The following is a 23,578-nucleotide window of genomic DNA, read 5'->3' as shown; positions in this document are numbered from 1 at the left end:
CATTGAGTCTAAACCTCCTATCAAACTAGGATCACATAGGGCAGGCTGCACAGGATTGAATCCAGGATTTTACAAGTCTCCAGAAAAGGAGACTCCACAGCCTCTCTAGGCATCCTGTTCCAATGTTCCATCACTCTCACCATAAAAAAGTGTCTCCTCTCATTGAGGTGGAATATCCTGTGTCCTACCTTGTTCTTTTTCCCCACTGTTCCTTATCCTATCACTGGTCAACAATGAAAAGAGTCTGTCACCTCCATCTTGACACCCACCCCTCAGATATTCATAGACATTGCTAAGATGTCCTCTCAGCCATCTCTTCACCAGAGAAACAGCCCCAGGTTTCTCAGTCTTTCTTCACAGGAGAGACATACATGTCCCACAGTCATGCTTGTAGCTCTCCATTGCACTCTCTCCAGCAGATCCCTGAAAAACACCAGCTCTCAGACTGCCTTAATAGGAGAGGTATTTCACCCTCTGATCTTTTTTGTGGCCCACTTTTGAACTCACTCCAACAGGTTCATGTCATTCTTTTCCTGAGGACTCCAGAGCTGGATACATTACTTCAGTGAAGTCTCACCTGAGTGGAGTGAAAGGGCAGAATCATCTGCTGACCAGATGGCCACTCTCGTTTTGGTGCTACCTCAAATATAGTTGTCTTTCTTTATTATGAGTGCACACTGACAGCTCAAGTCCAACTTTTCATCTACCAGTACCTCCCAAGTCCATTTCAGCCAGGCTTTTCCCAATCCTTTCATCTCCCAGGCTGTACTGCTACTGTGGATTGCTCCAACCCAGGTACAGGACTTTGCACTTGGTCTTGATGAACCTCATGGGATTCATTATCCCACTTCTCAAGTTCTTCCATGTCTGTCTGAATGTCATCATATCCCTTGGTTGTGTCAATTGCAGCACTCAACTAGGTATCACCTGTAAACCTGCTGAAGGTGCAATTTCACTAGGTCATTGCTGAAGACACTAAACAGCACTGGTTGCAGTATGAACCTCTGAGGGAAACCACTTACCACTGATTGTCGTCCTGTCATTAAGCTGTTATCACCATCCTCTGGTTGCATCCACCCAACCCATTCCTTATTGTGGTGGTTTGGGAGTTTGCCCGGTCCATGATGCACCAGACTAACTCAGCCATCTGGAAGTTAAGGATGAAGCAATGTTTTACAGCATAGCACATGTTTACCAAGTATATGCACAATACATATACAGCTATTTACAACTATATACAATTATACAAGTTTAAAATAATGCAGAAATTTTAAACCTCTCCCAAACAGCAGAACAGCTCAGGAGTTCTCTGAACTAACTCACATCCTTTTTCCCACCCCCTCCCTTATCTCAGAAGACTTACATGAAAGGGTTAGATGCAGATAAGGAGTTAGAAGAATAATTATTAGATTGAGTTATACAGGTCCAGGCAAAGGAGTTAATGAAGCAAGCAGCAGCCAGACAGAGACTGAGAAATTTTGTTACTGTTTCTTGGTTTTATATCCCTAAGCAAAACCATTGAGTGATAGAGACATCACTGTTATTTTCCTTTCACAGCCAATGATCTAATTTCTCTCATTAAAATATTCCATTTAGCTTCAAATCAGCACAATCCACCCCTCTATGTCACTCAGTGTTTTGCTGAGAATTATCTGTCTCATCTAAAACAATATTTACAATAATGAATAGTACAAGTTCATATTTTCAGTTTATAATTTGTTCTGACTATCTCAGATGTAGGTGATTCAAAAGCTCAGAAAACAGGCAACAATTTGTCTCTTGACAGATGAGATGAGGACAGGGACTCCCAGGTCACACTAAATTCATGCTCACATACTGCAGGTTCTCTCACAGAGAAAGAGCAAGTGGTGGAGAATGCAGGTAATGAGAGAATGATGCAGGGACAATGGCAGCAACAGCAGGTCTGTAACTGGGAGAATTAAACTGCTAGATTTTTTTTCTTCAGGTGAAGATCCTGGCCAACACATGTAATCTAGGTTCCAATAAACATGGGTGAGGTGAAATTTTTACTATTTCCACAGAGAACTACAACCTTATGAAAATTCTATATAATTGCTCTGACTGAAAGTAAATATATGTGTGTATATATACATATATGTATATATATATATATATATATATATATATATATATATATATATAAAGAAACTTGCAAAATGGAGATTTAGTGTTTCTGATATTGACATTTCATTGGAATTAAAGACAAGAAATCAAGGATGTTCAAAGCACTCTTGAAAAAATAAACTTGCACAGCTTTAAATCCAACATAATTCTTGTCACCATAAGCAGCAAGCATTTTTTAATTATAAAATAATCTTTGAAAATTTCACAGATTTTAAGTCAAAGAAAGTACAGAAAGCAGCAATTCAAATAGACTCATTATGATTTCAAATGTGTGTATTTGTTGATCCCTTGTTAAATAAATGAAACAGTTAATTTATACATGAATACAAAACTGAATGAAATTATATGTTTAATTAACATGAAGAAAAATAGACCCATTTTAGCTTTCAAAATTATAAGTATTCTTTTGATAGTCTTCACACTTTTTCCATTCAAGGTAATGTACTGATTACCAAAAACATTTAGATTATTTTGAAAATACATTTATATCACCTGAGAAAGAAATTCCTCTTTGAATAAGCTGCCATTCCCTACTCACACACAGAGAGATTGTTTTAATGATTGATTCAAAGTTATGAAGTTATCCTGTAAGCATTTATGAACATCAGAAGTTCAGGTACTGATGTACTGTGTTCAGCCAGGGTATCCAAAACATTCACCCAAATGAGAAACGTGTTGGCAAAAAAATCAGGTGAAACGAGAGGAAAGACTGTCATGAACTTGCAATAAATTTTATCCCTCTCTCTTGGTGAATGGCTAATTCTGAGACAAATAACAAAATGAGCCATAGCTCTTTGTTTTGGAGGGATCACTAGTAGAGCCAAACCAGACTGCTCACTTTGGGAGCTGACCATGTGTCATTTTGGAAGCTGTGCTATTCTCACTTGTCAGGGAATGCAAATACAGTTCCAGGCATTAAATTGCCTTTCCTCAGGCTTATTTCACTACTAATTTGACATAAAATTCAACTTCCAAAACTTCAGGTAATAATGTCTATGACCTTGTCTATATCTATTTGCTAAGGAAAAAGCACAACATTGTTCTTCACTTTCTTGTTTTCCCTTCTCTTAATCTTTCCAAGAGGCAAAACCAGTCAGAGGTGGAATATCCCCACCAACTTAAAGTAGTCCATGTGTGAAAGCATGGGAATAGATTTCTTCACCCATTGTGGGCACCTGCTATTACTTGTACTGTACTCACAAAGATGGCAGCAAGTAGAGCTGGGGGATATGTGATAGTCAAACAAGCAAACAACAAAATGAAACAAACCACACCTGTAAATCATCCTTTGGGGTCTATTATTGCATGAGGAAGAGAAAGCTTTGCCACACAAGACGCTTTAGTGGAAGTAATGAGGGAAAGCAATAGCCTCCTTCCCTTCCATTCTGATTAGCTAAAGGCTCTGATAGTATAACTTTGTACACTTGTGCAAATTAAACCTTCTTTAGAGGTTCATTCACCACTAATTTTTCATTTCGAAAGCTTCTCAACACTGCTAAGCGTAGTAACTGATAGCAGCAAAGTCTGATGATATAAACTCGGCCTTACAGTTATTTCTCAGAGAAAGACTTAGTAGATATGTGGATTTGTGAATGTTTAATCTGTCTAACATGTTTAACTTGAGTTTTGTTGTCTTTATGGCTCATGTAAATCATTTATGTTCAAGAAAATCCTAGTAAAAATAATAAAAAGGAAAAATGTATAAGCTCTCTTAAATATATTGTTTCCTCCTTTATCTTAGATGTTTAACATTCCATTATACATATAAAATTCTCATGATAATGTCATGTAATATATATATATATTGTATATGGTCCTTTGGATATAGGTTATTTCTGTAGTCAGAGTGATTAGAATTACGTTGAGTGAGGTCTGGTGATTTTTGTTCCTTTACTCTTTATACTTTATTGAATAATTTATACACTTCTCAGATTGCCAGGGGATGATTAAGTAAAGAACTGTACTAGTTTTAAAATCATATTCTAAGAACTGATATCAAAATATCACACTTTTTATTGTTCCAGTCCAACAGAATGAACAGTATAGTTTGAGATTTAAACAATACCTAAGCAAACACACACATTAAAAAAGAAAAAGAAATTGAGTGGAGTGGAAAGGAAAAGAAAAGGTAAAGAGAGAAAAAAGAAAAAAAGCAAGAAAAGGCAAGACAATGAAACATGAGAAGGGGAGGGGAAGAAAAGGAAGGGGAGCAGCGGCAAGGAAGGGGTGGGAGGGCAGGGGAGAAGGGGAGAAATGGAGAAGGGGAGAAGGGGAGAAGGGGAGGGGAGTGAAGGGAGTTAGGGGAGGGAATTAAAAATATTTAGGAACCACAGATATTACTATTGCTTTTCTTAAAATCAGTCTTCCCAGCAGTTACTTGTCCCTTGTGGTCCAAACAAGAGGAGTGGGAAGAAAAATGTCTTCCTCCATACAGCTCCATGCTTTTACTGATAATCCAAACACCTCCTGTATTGTGTGGAGAAAGGACACAATTTGTCAGGTGTTCGGAATGCATTTTGTGATGTGTTTTTTTCTGCCTCTCTGTAGAGCTATATGCCTTCTGCTTTTAATCCTGCCCAACAAAGGAACCAGTAGCATCTATGATACAGATGGATGATCAATGGAAAAGAACAAACCTCATCAACAGTGAACAGTTGGTTGCCTTTCATTTTTTGCTATGGAAGATTTGATTAAAATATAAAATGAGTGTGTTATTGAGTGCTTTAAGAATGGATTAATGTTTCTGCAATAGATATTTTTACCATGTGCAGGCAAATTAAAATTTCTTGAAAGCTATGTAAAGGTGGGAATAAAGATAAGTTTGTGGGAAGCTTTGAACTACTTATCTTCTCTCATATGAGGAGGTTACATTCTAATCCTAAGGTAAATGGTCTGACATTACTGCAGCTGGAGCAGATTTACACCAATCTGACTGGGATAAGATCTCTCCATATATGTTTATCCTAGAAAAAAAAACAGTCCTTTTTTTTTTTTTTAACTCATCCATCAAGCATTGATCTGCAGAAAAGATTGTGCTATAAAGTGGGGTAAGGAAAGAGATCTGAATGTCTCTATCAGTCTTGTTATATATCACAGAAATTACTCTTGCTGTCAAGAGAAATAAACTCAGATATCCTTAGTGTTTGAAAGCGCCAAATGTAGTCCTCCAAAATATAATACAGGCTGCAGTCTCTCAAATACAGAATGCACACTGGAATTCTGTTTTCAGCCACCAGTGTGGTATGTAGACATCTGACTTGCAAGTCTTCCTTTCACAGAAAGCAAGAAAATGGTACAAATTGGCCACATAACCCTGCAGAAAGGGGGATCTCATTTTGGGGTGGGAGAGTGAATACTCCTGCTTGTATTGGCCACGTGCACAAAACAAGCAGGCATGACCACCTGTTTGATACTGTTTCCTTTGAGGTCTTGCACAGCTCTTTAAAATATTAAAGATTTTAGTATTTCCCCACAGTTAACCCTCTCACTGATTTAGTTGCCCCCACTGAATTCAGGGTTTATTTTACAGAAAGATTTCCTGAAACCGAGTTGAAGGGTTCACAGCACCAGAAAACTACTACATATTTCCAACCTCTCTTACCTTGGATCTATCCTTTTCTCCAGGAAGGGTAACATAAACCATAACATAGACTGTCTGGGGTAGTATAAATGCAATTCTTCCATCACTTTCTTGTTTCCATTCATTTTTCTTTCACCTTACTGTTTTTTAGTTAGAACATTTTAGTTTAGAACATTAGTTTAGAACATTAAAATAAAACACAATGAAGAAGAAAAAAAAAAAGTGCAAGATATTAAGCTGGTGGTCAAAACAGAGAATCACACACTCATAGAATCACAGAATCAACCATGTTGGAAGAGACCTCCAAGATCTTCCAGTCCAACCTATCTCCCAGCTCTATCCAGTCAACTAGACCATGGCACATCTATTGCTAGTTACCAAAAGTCTTTTAGTTTCTTTCTCTACAATTGTAGCTTCATTAAAGCTTTGTTTCACATACCCTAATTCACTGGTTTGCTTTTACTGAGACAAACAGCCCAAGCTGAGAAGCCCTATCATACACTGGGGACTGGTAAGAAGGTACTGGCTGGTAGATGCCAGGTCTACAGAGAAGTAAGGAAAGGATTCAGTAATGTGCAAAACACTGCTTTTAATCTTACTTGAAGCACATCTAGAGATGGTGTGGTATCACTTCCATTCATTTTCAGTCCATTCAAAACAGTCTTCAACTGAACGTAAAGTTGACATGCAGCAATGACAATCTTACAGTGATTTTTGCCACTAACTTACTACAACACTTTGTTTATGTTGCTTATGTTCTGCATTGATACTAAATGGAAGTAACCATACTCACCAAGCCTGGTGATGTTTCTGAAGATGAAATTTAGTTTTTATGTCAATTTGCTAGTGATCCTACAGTGAAAATAATAATTAAAACAAAATCAATGAAAGTAAGCTGTGTTCATTTATCTCAAAAACCACTTGGAAAACATCACTGTGTTCAAGCAGAGTTTTGTGTTCACACACATTGCTTCATCACTTCCATTCTGCTTCCCACTTCTAGTAACAGTGAAGTAGAATGAAGAACAGTCTCCAAAGGAGAATGACAGATTTATTCTGCGATGCTTAAAAAATGTAGAATAACCAAAAAAAGATGCATGTGGTAGGGTTAAAATTGCACACCCACGCACACCCCCACTCCCCAAAATAAAATCACCAGCCTAGCTCAGAAGGTTTGGTAGTAAGATAAAGCTATATATTTACAGCAAAACTAAAATCTAAAAGCATATAATACAATGCAGCTGTACAAAATATGTTTACATCTATTTACAATTGTTTACAATTTAGAAAGAGATCTCCCTCCCAGACAGATGCAGAAAGGATTAGCAGCCACCCGCTTCTCCCCCTAGAGAGAAAACCAGCCCCACTGTTATCTACTCAGCCAAGGTTAGTGTAGCCATATGGGCCAGCATGGCAATGAGAAGAGGAGGAGGAGGCAGGAAGTGGAAGAGAAGAACAGTCTGTGCAACAGATTACATACTAGTCTAGCAAATGAGTGAAATTATATAGACTTATCTATTATATCTCTTCTATAACCAATCCTCAATTTTATTTACTTTCTATTCAAAAATCATAGAATCAAAGAATCAATCAGGTTGGAAGAGACCTCCAAGATCATCCAGTTCAATCTAGCACCCAGCCCTAGTCAGTCAACTAGACCATGGCACTAAGTGCCTCATCCAGGCTTTTCTTGAACACATCCAGGAACGATGCCTCCACCACCTCCCTGGGCAGCCCATTCCAATGCCAATCACTCTCTCTGCCAACAACTTCCTCCTAACATCCAGCCTATACTTCCCCTGGCACAACTTGAGACTGTGTCCCCTTGTTCTGTTTCTGGTTGTCTGGCAGAAGAGACCAAAGCCCACCTGGCTACAACCTCCCTTCAGATAGTTGTAGATAGCAATGAGGTCACCCCTGAGCCTCCTCCAGGCTAAACACCCCCAGCTCCCTCAGCCTCTCCTCATAGGATTTGTGTCCCAGGCCCCTCACCAGCTTTGTCACCCTTCTCTGGACACCTTCCAGCACCTCAACATCTCTCTTGAATTGAGGAGCCCAGAACTGGGCACAGGACTCAAGGTGTGGCCTGACCAGTGCTGAGTATAGGGGAAGAATAACCTCCCTTGTCCTACTGGCCACACTGTTCCTGATACAGGCCAGGATGCCAACTGGATGTGGCATCATTCACCACCACACCCACTTCTTGTTTATAATTGAGGAGTTGGCTAAGGTGTTAGTTCTAAACCATTACATTATTTAAAAACAAAACAAAACAAAACAAAACAAAACACAGTAAAGTATGGCCAAATCCAGGCTCTTTTTAAGCCAATGAAGTATTCATTCAGATCTTAATGATGTCATAAGTATTATCTGTCCCCAGTTTGATGAAATGCAAAACAATGCTTTGTTTAGGTTTTGAAGAAGAGGACCTTTTCCATTAAACCTTAAAATACATATCATCTGCTGTATTTCAGTAGAAAAAATAGTTTATTTTTCTTGCCAGTTTGAGAGATTTTTAAAGCAAGATCTCAGGCACTTAATAACAGTGAACTTTAGAGATGTAGTATTTTTGATTTCCAAAAGTGTTTTGTAGTCACGAGCACTGAAGTATTCATTAGGTTTATAAAAGCTTCTGATGGTTCATTATTGCTAAAGTATTAAGTTGTTCTGAGAAGAAACAGTTCTGAAATGTTAGAAGAATATATAAAGAATGCTTGGCTATGACAGGTTAACAGTTGGACTTGATAATTTTAAAGGTCTTTTCCAAACTAAATGTTTCTATGATTCCAGAATTCTATGATTAAACCCAGAACTTTTTCTCCCCATTCAGGTTGGATCAGCAGTGTTGAAATCAGTGAATACTGACCAGATGGACATCTGAGTGCCAAATTTTGGATAGACATGCGACACACAGAGGCCTAGTGACGTGCCCAACAGGCTTACAGTGATATTTCTTGATTTTTCTGATCCAGATAGTCAGAATATTGTACCAAGAAAGAAGACTGGTGGTTAAGATACTGGCTCTTTGAACTGTTTCATACCCTCTGAACTGGGGATGAGAAGAGAAAGAGGTTGGAGGAAACAGATGCTTGGCATAGTTTACCTTCTGTCCAGTTTTTCTTATAGCGAAATTACTATTATGCTGTTACCGCTGAAGACAGACCTTGTGTGCTAGTTTGAAGCTAGCTAGACAGGGGTTGATTGTGCTAGTTTGAAGCTAGCTAGAATGTTTTTGTGAGAAGAATTAGATTACAGGCTGTGAAAGGGAAACAGTAGTGATGTCTACTTCACTCATAGGCTTGCTGAGAGGTATAAGAACAAGAACCCAAACATAGATAACACAGCCGCTCCCTGAGCTTTGTGGGCTGCATCTCTCTAACCTAACCTGCCATCTTTGTGACTAATCCACCTGCTTCCTCCCTCCAAACTACCCTGGCCAACCCTCCAAACTACCTTAAACATAAGGCAAGATCTTAGGTAAGGTTCAGGAGTGGAAGGAAGGTGGAAGGGTGGTTGTGAGCCCCTCCTGGAGACTCAGATTTCTGGGAGGGGAGTTGTGTTTCTGTATTACCCTTTTTCCTTGTGTATTTCTATATCTAACTGTATCTACTGTAAATATCTGCTTGTATATTGTGCTAAGCTGTAAATATAAAGCTTCATTCAATTTTCAGAGCTGCTGAGTCTAGTCTGGGTGATTTCCAAAGTGTGTGGGGGCAGGTAACATCCAAACCATCACACCTTGTTTTTAAATTTCAGAAGCAAAAAGGGGCAGACCTGATACATATCCTCCTAAACAGTCTGGTCCTGCATACACATATTCCACTTCTGTGTTAAGTCCATATCAGATGCTAGTGATTGATGCGACTAGAGTCACAAAGCAGTGTCTGTCTCTCTCTTAATACACTTAACTTCTTTATGGGGCATACTGGCTTGAGCATGTCCCTGCTTAAATGTTTATTTCAGTGACATTATGAACCAGGGGAATGTGCCTTCTCCTTGCTGTAAGAGGAGAAAGAATGATTCTGCTTGTAAAAGACTCATCTGGCATCAGTGGGTAAGCCTAACATCTGTCTTTCAACCTGAATGGGGTCATACCTGCTGCAGAAGTTTCAATATGGCCTGTCAACTGACAAAGTAGAAGTAAATAAATCTTCTCACTTCTCCCAGTTTGACTTAGTCTGCTGAAAATACTTGAATTCTCCCAAACTGAAAACCTTGAATCAATGTGGAAGTCTACCACATATAGCAGTCTTGTTGCCTAAGCATGATCCATAATACCAGAGTTCTCCTTTGTCTTGTAGAAAAATGGAATTTGTAAGTTAGGATAGGGCCTACAAATGTTCTGGGTTCCTTATAAACACAGAATAACTCTGCTCTGAGTATATCCTGAGCAAAACATGCATGACAAAGCAATACCAAACAGTTTGACAAAGCAATACCAAACAGTTTTTTTCAGGAAGTGCGTTCACCGTGAGTATAACCTCAAGAAGTACTGAGGAAAGCTTTTTTTCCATAAGAAGAACCAGGCAGTGCTAACAGGGCCAGGGATCTGGTGATTATCTTGGAACCTCTGCGGGATGAAACCCTGAGTAACTTGGTCTGAGCAGACAGCTGAGCCTGGGCAGTGGTTCAACTCAGAGACCTCCTGAGACTGAGCCAGCCCAGATAGTCCTGGAGCGCTACAGTCCTGCATGATTCTGTGGTACTGTGGAGACCTATTCGCTTCATTATATCAGGAAAATTCATCCCACATTAAACATATCAGTTGGTTTGCTTAGCAGTGTGTTTCCAGCAGCATCAAAATGATGCTCCCTTGAAATGTTATCTGCAAGAGCTGATGTGCTTTTGCTTGCCTTTCTCACCTCTGAACAAGCAAGAGTGTGTCACGAGGCATGCATTTCACATATGTCACTTGCCTTCTGACTCTTTGGGATTATTAGTTTAAATTCTGATTTCTGTAGGTATCTATGATACCATTGCCTCAATATTCTGTTATTTATTACTGCTAATAATCCTGAAAAGGAGACTTCAGTGGGAGTTTTCACCGCTGGATTTAATTGACGCCTTTTGTATAACTTTTTTTCCACTGTTAACAAATAGTGACATATGTTTTATGATAAGAGAGGCTGGTTTTGTTATTATTTGCACTTTATCTTGTAACAAGGAGTGTCTGGAATGTTTGGCTTATTGCAACTTAAAGTCCCCACTGATTATTCCAGATTTCAAATTTGCAGAACCTAATCTTTCCAAGGGGGTTCTTATATAAAGTTTTAACAGTGCAATTATTTCCCTTTTGACCTAGGGATAGAAGAAAAAGAGGAAATTTTAGGCTTCATGCTCCTTCAAAAATATTCATTTAATATAAATATTTTAGACAACTTTAAATATAATGTTATAAATAATATTTAGATTCTTATGTATCAAACATATCCCAAACTATAAACCAAGTTTTCATTACACTGTCTTCTACAGTCAGTTTACTAAATGGCCTATATGGATCATGCCATTTTAAAACATTCATATTATAGAAAGCATGATGTATCGAGTTATATTTTAGAGAAAATAATTTCACAATCCATTTCTCAAGAGCTGCTTTTAAAAAAATCTGAAAATAAGATTTAATGGGAAGGTAATTTTGGAAATTCAAAATAATGAACAGGAGAAATACAAATCGTGGACGACTTCATTTGCTATTTAACAACAAAAAAACCAAAAACCTAGCAGAACTAAAGCATATTGTTTTATTCCAGTGTGACTGGTGTTGCTAGGATATCACAGCTTGAACATTGTGACTAATTTGGTGCAACTGAATTGCAAGTTTTAATCACTGATTCACTGTGACACTAAAGCTTCATGTATATCTGTATTAATATATTGTGTTTCTTCCTGAGTGCTTGTGGATATCTCCAAGTTAAAGCTCTCCAATTTATCTCAGTGTTCTCTCTTTGGGTTATGATGATAAGGCTGCCTTAGAATCACAGAATCACGCAGGGTGGAAGGGACCTTTAAAAATCATCAAGTCCAACCACGCTGCAATGGGCAGGGAGATACTCAGCTAGATCAGGTTGTCCAGAGCCCTGTCAAGCTTCCCTTTGAGTATGTCCAGAAATGGGAACTCAACCACCTCTCTGTGTAACCTGTTACAGTGCTCAATCACACTCATTGTAAAGAACTTTTTCCTAAGAAGTTTTGGAAGGGTGTCATCATTAATTAACTGTTAATGCTCAAAATCCTGCAGATTGATAATGATTTTTTAAAGTCTTGATTTAACTATTTTGCAAATTTTGTGTTTGTGAAGTGTTCTGAATCATTGAAAGATATTTAGGCTATATCTTACTGTGATTTAAACCAAGAGCTGAGAATATCCTATTCATTTCCTTTGTAGAAGCACACAGTGTTAGTGTCTCTTAATGTTGATATTCTCTGTGCATATATAGGAATAATGACCAAATTAGTTTTATTTGGCATTCCTCTGCATTCTTATTTGAATCACAATATCTGTTTTGCTCTTTTATTCTCAGACTAAAACACAACCTCATTCATTTTATGTACTTCTCTTCCATTTTCTATTGCAGCATTCGTGATCTATCACAGCTCCCTCATAACTTAGCAGAAGCTTGTGCTGGTGAAGGTTAGTCCAATCTCTCATGAAAGGAAAACTGCAGCACAGGACCTACTTGCCCTGTTGCTTTCCTTCCTATAAATATTTTCAAGACCATATTTTTTCAGAAGTCTTTTGCCTTTGTTTTGTTACTGTTGCAAATGTTGACAGAAAGCAAGCATTTTGATCACACATGGACTGCAGCTCCATCACATGGAGGGGTACAAAACTTCATGGAACCGTAGACCCTTTCAAAACACAACCCACTACTTAATATGACAAAACTGCAAGTCTTCTGTGGGGTAATAAATGTACTCCCGTGCTTGAATCAAGCAAGGTCTTTGTGGCCTAGGAAAATACAGGTTTTAAAGGGTCAGTGTGCCCTTACATCTTTCCATTTCTTTCTGGGTTTTGAGTGATTGAAAGCCTTGTTGCCTGTTATCTGAGACCATTCCTGCAGAAAAATTAGCAGCAAGAAAGACTTTGGAGTGTAGCTACAGAGACAGAGGATGCTTAGTGAACAGAAAGAAGTAGCTGAAACCATCAATTAAACAATTATCTGTGAATTATTTTCTCATCTGCAAGCCAAAACAGTCTGTTCCTGCTGATAGTCCTGATGCCACCACATCTGTTAATCCAAGACCTGCTGCTTTGACATCTACATATCAGTGTCATTTATTGGTGATGGATTCTATTATGTTCCTCCTGCAGGCCCCTACTTATCATTTATTTCTGACACCAAGGACATAATTGGAAGAGAAGCTGAAGTAATTTGGTAGAGCACTATGGTTTGGGCTCTCTAATCAGTGAAAATCTTTTGGTACTGATACAATGAAATATTAAGCAGGTATTTGGTAGGCATCAGTAAAACCTGCAAGCAATATAATTTCTATTCTAAGTTAGATGTCTCATTCTCAAAGTAATAACTTTTTATATAATTTCGTGCATGTCATCTGAGGTAAAATATATCCAGTAAAAGTTCTAAAACTTTTATAGAATGATTGCCACAGAATTAGCCAAAAAAAAAAAAAAAAAGAGAAGTCCTGTAGAAAACTTTGACCAAGTAATTGCTGAAAAACTTCCTTACAAAAGAATTCAATTCACTGATAGGAAAAGTTATCAGCATAAAATATATTGATCTATGAAAGCTTTCTGGAGTATCAAAGGTACCCAGAAGTTCATAGTCTCTTGCTGTACATCTAAGGGTTTTTGACTGAGCTGTCCTGAAGGATGGATCTCAGTTTCACGGACAGGAAGATTGTGTTGCCTCATGGAAACACTGAGGGAATTACAAGGTAAAAACTGGACTAGAAACTGTGCCTCATACATGGCAATATTTGCACAGAGCATACCTATAATTCACTACTCATTTGGGCCACAAAGTTTAACAAGACCTTACAGGTTTGAGAAAATCAAATATGTCTGTTGATTCTATGATTCTATGATTCTTTGAAGTTGAAAGGTTTGCCATAATCAACATTATATAACCAATGACAAAAATTGGCTAACAAAGGACTCTAAGTACCATCACCACAGCATTACCATTCTGATGGAAGGTGAATTCTATATGCTTTAGCATGACTGATTAGAACTCTGTCTTCAAAAAATAAGAAATCTTGTGTCTGATATTCACTGGAGCATGAAGATGTGGTGACAGAGTTCCCCTTTGAGTTACACTGTTAATCCCCTTAACCAAAGTATCCATCCACTACCTAATGAAGTTTGGGTTTGTTTTTTTTTTAAGCTATATGAACCAAATTGCATTTTAGTTTGAATATTCAGTTTTGACTTTTCATGTTTATTTCAATATGAATGAGAACAAAACCCTGCTGTGTATGACTTTCACAAAGCAGTATAAAAGGTAAGACAAAATATTCCAAAATTCTAAATGGGATTAAAACTAAGAAATTTTTCTCAGGGAAAAAAAAAAAAACAACAACAACAACAAAACCAAACACATTTTAAAAAAAATATCAGGTGCTGCTACAAAATCTAAAGAAAAAACCCCACAGATTTCTGTGATTCCCAGGCTTTGTCTGTTTGTTTGTTGTTGGTTTTTTTTAAATAATTTTATTCCTTAGATATCTGAAATGTGTACAGTACATAAGTACCAATGGTGTTGTTCTGAATGTACAAGGAAAACACTGGAAAGTGGTTCTGCTCCACTGCTTGGCAATCACTGCTGAGACAGATCCTGGGTGTTGTGCCAAAGCAGGGCTTGTGGTGCAGAACGCACCTTCATATATAGCAATGAGTTCATCAGAAGGTGATGATAATTGTTGGAGCAGAGGATACACAAGGAAAAGAAGATGGTAGGGGCTCACCCAGGCTAGGAAAGAGTATGGGAAGGGGAAACCTTCCTGCTGCCTCTAATTACATGTTGGAGGGTGTGGGCTGGTTTGTGAGTATGTGACAAAGCTGCACCTACTCAGATGTGAGTACTGGAAGGACATAAAGAAACAGCTACAAGCTACTGTATGGGAAATTCTGTGTCCAATATCTTTATCACAATAACAGTGATCAAACGGGGGTCAGAAAGAAAGTGATACATCCATGCTTGTAGGTGGTCAAGATTTAAGTCATTGTGACACTGGGAAATCTGAGAGACCTGTTCCACCTAGCCTTGCTTTGATCACCAGATTGGGCATGATGAACCCCAGCAGTCCTTTCTGAACTACCTAGTACTGTGATTCAATGATTAGTGGCCCAGTCACATGTTTGTCTTCCATTTACCCATGGAAGTGGAATAAATTTCTTTTTTCTGAAAGTGGGAGGTTTTTTTTCTGTGTAGAAGGAAAACAAGTGCTCTTTTTTGCTGTACAATATATACTGAAATATTATACCAACAGCAAGAGCATTCTTCCTCATTCTTCTCCTACGCAGCTGTCAGCTTGTCTATTTACCCCCAGAAGCTACCAGCTGAGTTTAAACTGTGAACCTGATTATTACTGAGTGCTATCATTTCTTTCTCCAGCATAGCATAGTCCCTAGAGTAAAAGTTCATAGAGGTGCTAAGAACTTATCTGGGAGGTTAAGACTATGCCTTAGTAACTCAATGCTTTTCTGAACTTTGTCAGATATTCAGATACTACAGGATAAATATATCATCTTGCTGAGGTTATAGGCCACACAAATTAAAGCAGGTTAATATCTTCATCACTTCTCCTTTTTATAAAGGGAATTGCTTTTTCAGAAGTTAATGTTGTCTTTTTCTTTCCTTCTTAAAGGTTAAGAGTTTGCCAAATTATATGCCAAAACACTTTTCGAGATGTTTCCCTTCTGTAATTATACTAACTGGCTGTAAGTATGTTTGTTACAAGCAAAAAGACACTTTGAAGCTAACTGAAAGAGATTCCTGCTTTTAGCTGTTTTTCCTAAAACAAATTCTCATTTTGAGTTAAATGGGTTGGACTGGGTTATACTTTGAGTCCCTGAGTTTCCCCTGTGGTGCATTGCAAGCTCAACATCTTACAAAGATATGTCTTTGATATTTTAAAGGACTTCCTTAGTTGTTTCCCCAGGTACTGTTTTATCTCTGATGAAGTCAAGGAGAAGAACAAAAAAACAAACCCTTCTCCAAAATGATTGTGTATAGCTCCTTTGAAACCAGATGTGTGTCACATCCAAACAGAACTTCTTATTGTAATATTCAAAATGCTGCCTTTCAGACCTTTTATTGCTCTTGCTCAAAACAAGAAGCCAAGAGGCAAATCCTAGAATCCTCAAACCTGTGACTCCTGACTCTAAGACACATGGCTTCAGCCTAACCACTACCTTTTTTCTTTCTTATCAATCTAAATCTGGGTCAAATATCAGCCCCAAAAAAGTGTTCCATATGAATATAAAGCTAGGGGTCCACCGCAGTTAGCTGCAGGGTTGTTCTTCTGAACGTTGAACTGATGTATAGGTGCCTCTAATATTTTCCTGTGTGCATGCAGGTACATACATACATGGCTAAGAAATGTTTGCATATGGTGGGTGATAATTCAGCTGAGGTCTGTGATTATATGCATCTAACTGACTAAGTATTTCTGAGGTTTCCCTCAATGAGCTATAATGCATTGATTCAAGAGAACATTTTCTATCCTCTAAAACATTAACAACCTAAGATATGGTTATAAAAACCTGCTGTTTGGAGACCTTCGTATAACAGGTGGCTGTGATATTTACCTGCAGTCTGGGAGAGTGCCAAAACAAGCTCTCTGTATGCAAGATGCCTTTATATATTTCCAACCCTAAACAATGAGTCTCATTTTACTATTCAGAATTGTCCTTTGTCAATAAACTTCATCCTGCATCTGACTATCAGCCAAATTGAATTCACAGAATCATAGACTCACATATTAGCTTGACCTTTAAAGGTCATCTGGTTCAACTCCCAAATCTCTAGGTTCTCATGAGAAAATTATGTAACTCCTTTCAAAACAATTTCCTTTAAACAATTAAACAAAATCTATAATAGAACCAGTGTTAAATTCATTACCTTGTATCGCTTAGAATGTCTGGACAACTCATGGAGAAATATGTTCTATTTAGAAGATATTTCTGCCAGAAAGAACCACTTCATAAGCAACTGATCCCTTTGAAGTAGAGGGGGGAAATTCATTTATGTATTGTCACAGACCAGCAAGATGGCTGGAATAAGCTATGAGGAGCAGATAGAAATGTATCTCTGAGGTTGCCATCCTTATGCAGATATTCTATTTTGCCTTGATTGCAGAGAATTACTAAGAAGAAAATCTACATAATCAAGTTATTCTGCCCAAATAATACCTAGGATTACTGAAAATTCATGTTACTTGTTGACACAAATCCTTTCTCCTCACTTCATTGAACACATGTGTAGTTTCATTCTTGTTTGCTTTTTGCTAAAATAAGAGGTAACTGGGAGGAATTTGCCCATAATGAGAAATAAAATCAAGGTCAGGCCTTGGAGATGATGGAAATAAAGTTTTCCTAGGCTTGGAGAGAAGACAGTGGAATAAGTTCAACTAGAAAATTACTTAGAATGAATAGACTAAAAATCACACTTGAAAGCTGCTGTTTTGGTAGGATGCAGAGGCCTTTCATACTTATCTCTGTGACAAGTGATGTCCAGTTTGTATTTTTCAGTCGTATTTCTGTGTTATAAATCTGAAACCCTAGTGTCTGGTTTATCTGAAATCTTCTGGAGCAGGAAAAAGTCATCTTTCCCAGAAGGGAACCTGAGTCTGTGCATGGAGAAAAGTTTAAAGAATCTGGAAGAAAAAGAGATTGACACAATTACATCAGGAAGCAAGGGAATTGCACTCCACAGTAAGCAAGGAAATTGTCCAGATGAGCAGAGAACCAACCTCAGAAGGTACAGACTTCATGGGGAGCAGAGGACATCAGCCAGATGCTACAATGAGGCAGGTACAGAAATAAACCCAAACCTGTCAGAAGTGCAAGGACACTATGGGCAATCTATAGGACATTAGAATATATATATATATATATTAAATAAATCATTGCTGTAAAATATGTCTTATATAACAACATCATTAAGGAGAAAATCTTGGTAGCTTCATCTCAGAAGTCTGCTTTATGCCATGTCCAGACTCAGTGTCTATGGCTTTTTCTAAGCATTTCCCTGTTGACCCAGATTTATTCATTTCCACTTTTATTAAAATAAGAACTGAAAGGTTAGAAATATTGGTGAAAGACAGATTGCTAACAGACTATAAAGCATGGAGGAGCTCTCCTTCAAGGCACTCATAAAAGATTGTTTACATATCTAGTATGCATATACATTGGCTTAAGAACACCCAAGCACAGACAAACTGTCAATAAAAAAAGAAATGACAAATGGTGCTCTGCAGTAGTTGCACCCCTAAGAATATCATAGCTGGAAAATCATCTAGTTCTTACAGTGCAAATCTTATTGTAGTGGATTCTTTCCCTCTTCACAGCTGTGTGTGTCATCTTTTCTTCCACTCCATTCCCCCATCCTCAAGTACTGCAGGACAAATACTTTGCTCAAGGACATATTTTACAGATAACTGAGGTGTATTTATACTTTTTCACCATCATGGAGAAAGGAAGACAGACAGGAAAACAGACAGATAGACAGACAGATAGGAAGGAAGAAAGGGAGGGAGGGAGGAGGGAAGAGGGGAAGGCAGGGAGGGCAGGAGGAAGGAAGGAAGGAAGGAAGGAAGGAAGGAAGGAAGGAAGGAAGGAAGGAAGGAAGGAAGGAAGGAAGGAAGGAAGGAAGGAAGGAAGGAAGGAAGGAAGGAAGGAAGGCTGGCTGACGAGGTAGGATGACAGGACTGAGGGAAGAACTAAAAAGCAGGTTACAAGGAAAGAAATAAGGGGATTTTTACTGACAAGTCCATGGGCTAAATTAGAGCAAGGTACTGAAAGTCAATAGAACAAAAAGAAATTTAATGGAATGTGGGAAAACTTTTGGTGACATGTACTGTATGGAAATCCTAGTGTTTGGCTAAGGAATATTCTGTCCTCTGACAGGGCAAACTGAAGCCAAATTATCTGTTGTAAAGGGAAGGGGAATTTGCCTGGAAAAATTTGAAATTGCTAAAGAGTTCATGATAAGACCATCCCTCTACTGCACACTGAGAGTGTCGAGTAAGACACAGCACATTTTCTCTATAGTCATCTTTGGATTAACTTTAAAACATTCCTTCTAATTCCCACACCCCATCCCCCCCCCCCCCCCCAAAAAAAAAAAAAGTGATTAGCAACTGCTACTTGATCAATGTTTTTTAACTATTTCCCATCAAATAGTAGGGCTCTAAGGAAAATATTGAGCTGCCTCAAAGATAACAGCACATTAAATATGCATTGATTTATGGGTTGTGGCTAAGCTCTTTCTACTGTGATGAAACATTCTTTTTTTTTTCCAGACCTGACAAGAATAATGGGTCACATTGTACCATCTGTCTTTTAAGGGTACCTCCCCACTAATCTCATGTTCTGCTTTCAAAACAGATGGCACATTATGGCCCATTGTGTATTTTTTACATGATGGTGTAATATTAGGGTTGCTTTAACAGTTTCTTTTTTTTTTTTCACCTTGAAGTGTTTGTGGCATTGTAGTACTGTCAGTGATGTACTAGGTAATTATTTTGTCACATAGGAACCAAGCCGTTTCTGATTTCTCTTGGGGTCATTTTGATTTTGTCTTTTGCAGAAGTTAGCATTCCAACAACTTGGATCTTCTACTTTTATTCAGTAAAGCTCAGCTGTATTTTCTTGCTTTTTCATTTTTATACATACAGTATTGCCACCTTGAACCAAGCTTCCCAGCAGGCCTGAGGCAAGGCCATTTAAAATACGCAAAAAATATGTTCACTGAGTTAAGGGGGCTTTGCAATAATCCATTTTACTGGTTTATTCATGCTTAGCTTTGCCTTATTTTCATTGCTAAATATATGTTTGGTTATCAAAGTGATGAAGCACTGAATTTGGATACATACTTATCCCATTTTTGCATGGGTTTAGCAAAAGCATAAAGAATTTAAGCCCATTCCTCCTCAGAATTTCCATGTTAAATGTATTAGATTCCATGTAAAACTTATGAATGGAAGGGGTCTAACAGAAGGGATCATTCATGGCTTATCACTAATTAGTGCAAAGCAGAGGCAATATATGTGCTGAGCAACCATAGGTGCTCTCTAAAATAGACAGTGTAGCTTACTGATCTGAATTTTCTCATAATTCTGTGTTAATATAGTCATCATCTAAATTATGTTATCTGCAACTGTCCATTATTGCAGTATGTTAGTAGCAGACGTGTTTATATAAGTGCTGGGAGACCAAATCGGTTTTATATTCCAAATTAGAGGTATTTAGGTATCGACAGCCCTGGCATCAGCCAACCACCTATGTTGCTTTCTTCATCTTTCTTCTTCAAGGTCTCATGCAGTGGCTGAGCAACCTGACCAGCTGCTTTGGGAACTGAAGTACAAGACTCCACCCAAAACACTGTGGAAAGAGCTCAAACCAAGGTTTTCCAAATGCTGGGTGAATGTTCACAAAAAGCCATATTTCCAGAGTACAGCAAAGCAACTTCCTACCAACTTCACTTTTGACTATAGGTAGAAGAAATAATTTTCTTGTACAAAATGATCACAGTGCTAGCAATAAAGTAACTTTTTTATGGAAAGTAATGGCGGTTTTTACAGCAGACTGAGCAATTTTCCAGCCAAGAACCAATAGGCTTAATAATACTATATTCTAAATGGTATTTGTAGCATCTGTGATTATTTTAATAAAGGTTCCAAAGTAATTTAGAACATAAAGTTTAAAGATTCTTCCATCTGTGAGGAAGAAAAGATTGAAAAAAGCAGCTATTATCTCCTGTATTTTAGTAGCAGCTGAAGTACTAAGATTCTAATTGTTAGCTTGCAGTCATTTATTTTACACAGGGCTTTCAAAAGCATCTCTTATCTTCCTGCAGTTTCATTAAGTTAATTCCAAATATTGGCATGAGATTAGTTCAGTCTTCAGCTGGAAGTGAGACATTTCAGAAGAGGGTCAAAAGCCACCAGATGTAGTGTCAGAAAGAGAATGATAAAAGTCTGTTCTAAAATAGCATTTGGTCAGAAATCTTGTCATCAATTTTGAATGACGTTTCTACCAGGAACACTGCAAATCACATCGATTCCCTTGCTGAGAGTCCTATTGACTGACTTCGTTGCAGTCTGCTCAGGCTGATGTGCACTGAAGCATATTTGAAAGGCCCTTCATCTCAGCTACAATGTATTATTTAAAAATGTCAAGCCTGTTTTGCTGTTACTGGGAAATAAATGATTCTTTCTGAGCTCCTAACATGTACACTGAATCTTCTCTTGCTAATTTTCTTAAATTATGTATTTCATTGCTGTCTGCTTCAGAAATATCATTTTCTTCTACAGCAGTGTTTCTGTATTCACCTTCCCTCATTTGACTGTAGCTTTGAAATGCATTCATCCTTTGATCCACCTTCGGTAGGGATATATTTGGTTTTTATTTGGCAGTGATGTTGGGCATCCTGTTAGATGTCTGCATCACTAATCTGACTATTTACAGCCTTGGGGCTCTCCAGGTTTTTCTTATGTAATTCAAGATCTCCAGTGTAGCTTTCCAAGCAGCTGAACTTGTGTAAGCTTTAACTTATAGCAGTGAGTTTTCAATGTTTACTACCCCAGAACAAAAATATCTTCTGCTGCTCTTTATCTTGAACTTGGCTCCTAGTAGCTTCATGACTCTTCTTGCATTCAACAGGACACTGAGCAGCAGGCATCCTGCATTTTGTAGATGTCTGTCATGTCTCCCCAGTGATCTACAAGTTATCTCTTTTTACTGTCTGAAGGGTCCCACCTTGTCTATTTATTACTCATATGTAAGCAGTTCTGTACTTTTCATAGACTCATAGAGTTATCAGGGATGGAAGGTACCTCAAGGATCATCCAGTTCCAACCCCTCAGGGATTGCCCTGACCCAGATGCAGGACCTTGCACTTGACCTTGTTGAACCTCATGAGCTTGGCTTGAGCCCAGCTCTCCAGCTGGTCAAGGTCCCTCTGTATAGATCCCTTTCCTCCAGCATGTCTGCTGCACCACACAGCTTGATGACATCAGCAAACTTGCTTAGGATGCAGTCAGTGCCACTGTTCATGTCACCAACAGAGATGTTAAACAAGACTTGTCCCAGTACTGATCCTTGAGGGACTCCATTGTCAATGGCCTCTACTTGGACATGGACCCTTTGAGCGCAGCCATCCAGCCAGTTCTTTTTGCACTGAGTTGTCCATCCACTGAACCCATGCTTTACCAGCTTGGAGACCAGGATTTGCTCAGGTCAAAATAAATTATGTCAGTTGCTTGTCTCTCATCTATTGATGTTATGACCTTTTCATAGAAGGCCATCAGGCTTGTCAGTCATGATTTGCCCTTGGTGAAACTGTGTTGGTTGTACTCAATCATCTCTTCATCATTCTTTTGCCTCAGCAGTGCCTCTAGGAGGATCTGCTCCATGAGGTGAGACTGACTGGCCTATTGTTTCCCAGTTCTTCCTTATTTCCCTTTTTGAAATTGGGGGTTATCTTTCCCCTTTTCCAGTCATCATGCATTGCTAGTCATCATTTTGTCCTTGAATTCCTACAGAACTGTGGACTAAGTACTGTCTACTTCTGATTTATTTTTTTTTAATCATTTATTCCTATATATGTACTGTCATTTCATTCACAGATATGTTCTTTGATGGGTCCTAATGAAATAATGCTCTTGACTGGGAGGTTTTCCCCGCTGCCATAGATTGAGTTGACTCTTCTGCTATTATTCATACAATGCTACAGTCATGCCAGCTTCAAAAAATGAAAGGACTAACCGGAGCAAAGTCTCACAGGGATTGAAGTTCAGATTGCAACATGGGAGGATTCCAGTCTCAGTTGGTGCTTCTGGGCTCCAGGTTCTTGGATGTTATCTCTTTTCTGCAGGCATGGTGGCAGAATAGGTAGGAGTCAGGTAGCTGCTTGTTTGGGTTTTCTGGTTTATGTTCTTTTAATACCTGTATTTCACTGTGCTACTGCTGCATGTAGGCTAAACTAAGGTAATCATGTGTTGTATTATTAGATTAATTAGATTATTAGCTAAGGTAATGATGCATTGTGGTATCTCATGTTATATTAAACTCTTATCTCTTTTCCTCATCCTTGAGTTTTGTGTGTTGTTTTTCTCCTCACTTTTGTGTTGGGGGAGGAGGTAGGTTAGCCCTTGTGTGAAAATACATAAAATAGAGTAAGTTTCGATGAAATAGTCTTATCTTCTCTGAATGTTTAATTTCCTGACAATCATCTCTACAAGCTCCCCAGTCCTGATATTTTAAGAAGGATTTAGTATCAGTTTTATTTTGTTATTCATTCTACAAGGTTGTTTTTGTTTTGTTTTTTGTGTTTTTTTTTTTTGTGGGTTTTTAAGTTTTTATTCTGCTAGAGTTTATGATCTTTTCTGTTTCTTCTTCAGCTCCTGGAGTATGTCTTCTTGCTTCAGATTAACAGCCTTTTCCTTGCTGGAAAGCTGTGTTATGTTATTTTTGTTAAACATTTTGTTAATAAGCTGTATGTCTCAGAATTAGACCAGCTATGAGTTGTTAATATAAAGTGTGTTAACTTATCCTCCATCATTTCGTAAAGATTTTGAGTTATTGCTTCTTTTCCACAAGAGTCTTTCTTTTTACCTTTTCTTTTCTTTTTTCTTTTTTTTTGTTTTGTTTGTTTGGGTGTTGTTTGG

The sequence above is a fragment of the Pogoniulus pusillus genome, chromosome Z (genome assembly GCF_015220805.1).
Source record: "Pogoniulus pusillus isolate bPogPus1 chromosome Z, bPogPus1.pri, whole genome shotgun sequence".
NCBI classification, from domain to species: domain Eukaryota; kingdom Metazoa; phylum Chordata; class Aves; order Piciformes; family Lybiidae; genus Pogoniulus; species Pogoniulus pusillus.
Note: the sequence above shows the minus strand (reverse complement) of the source record.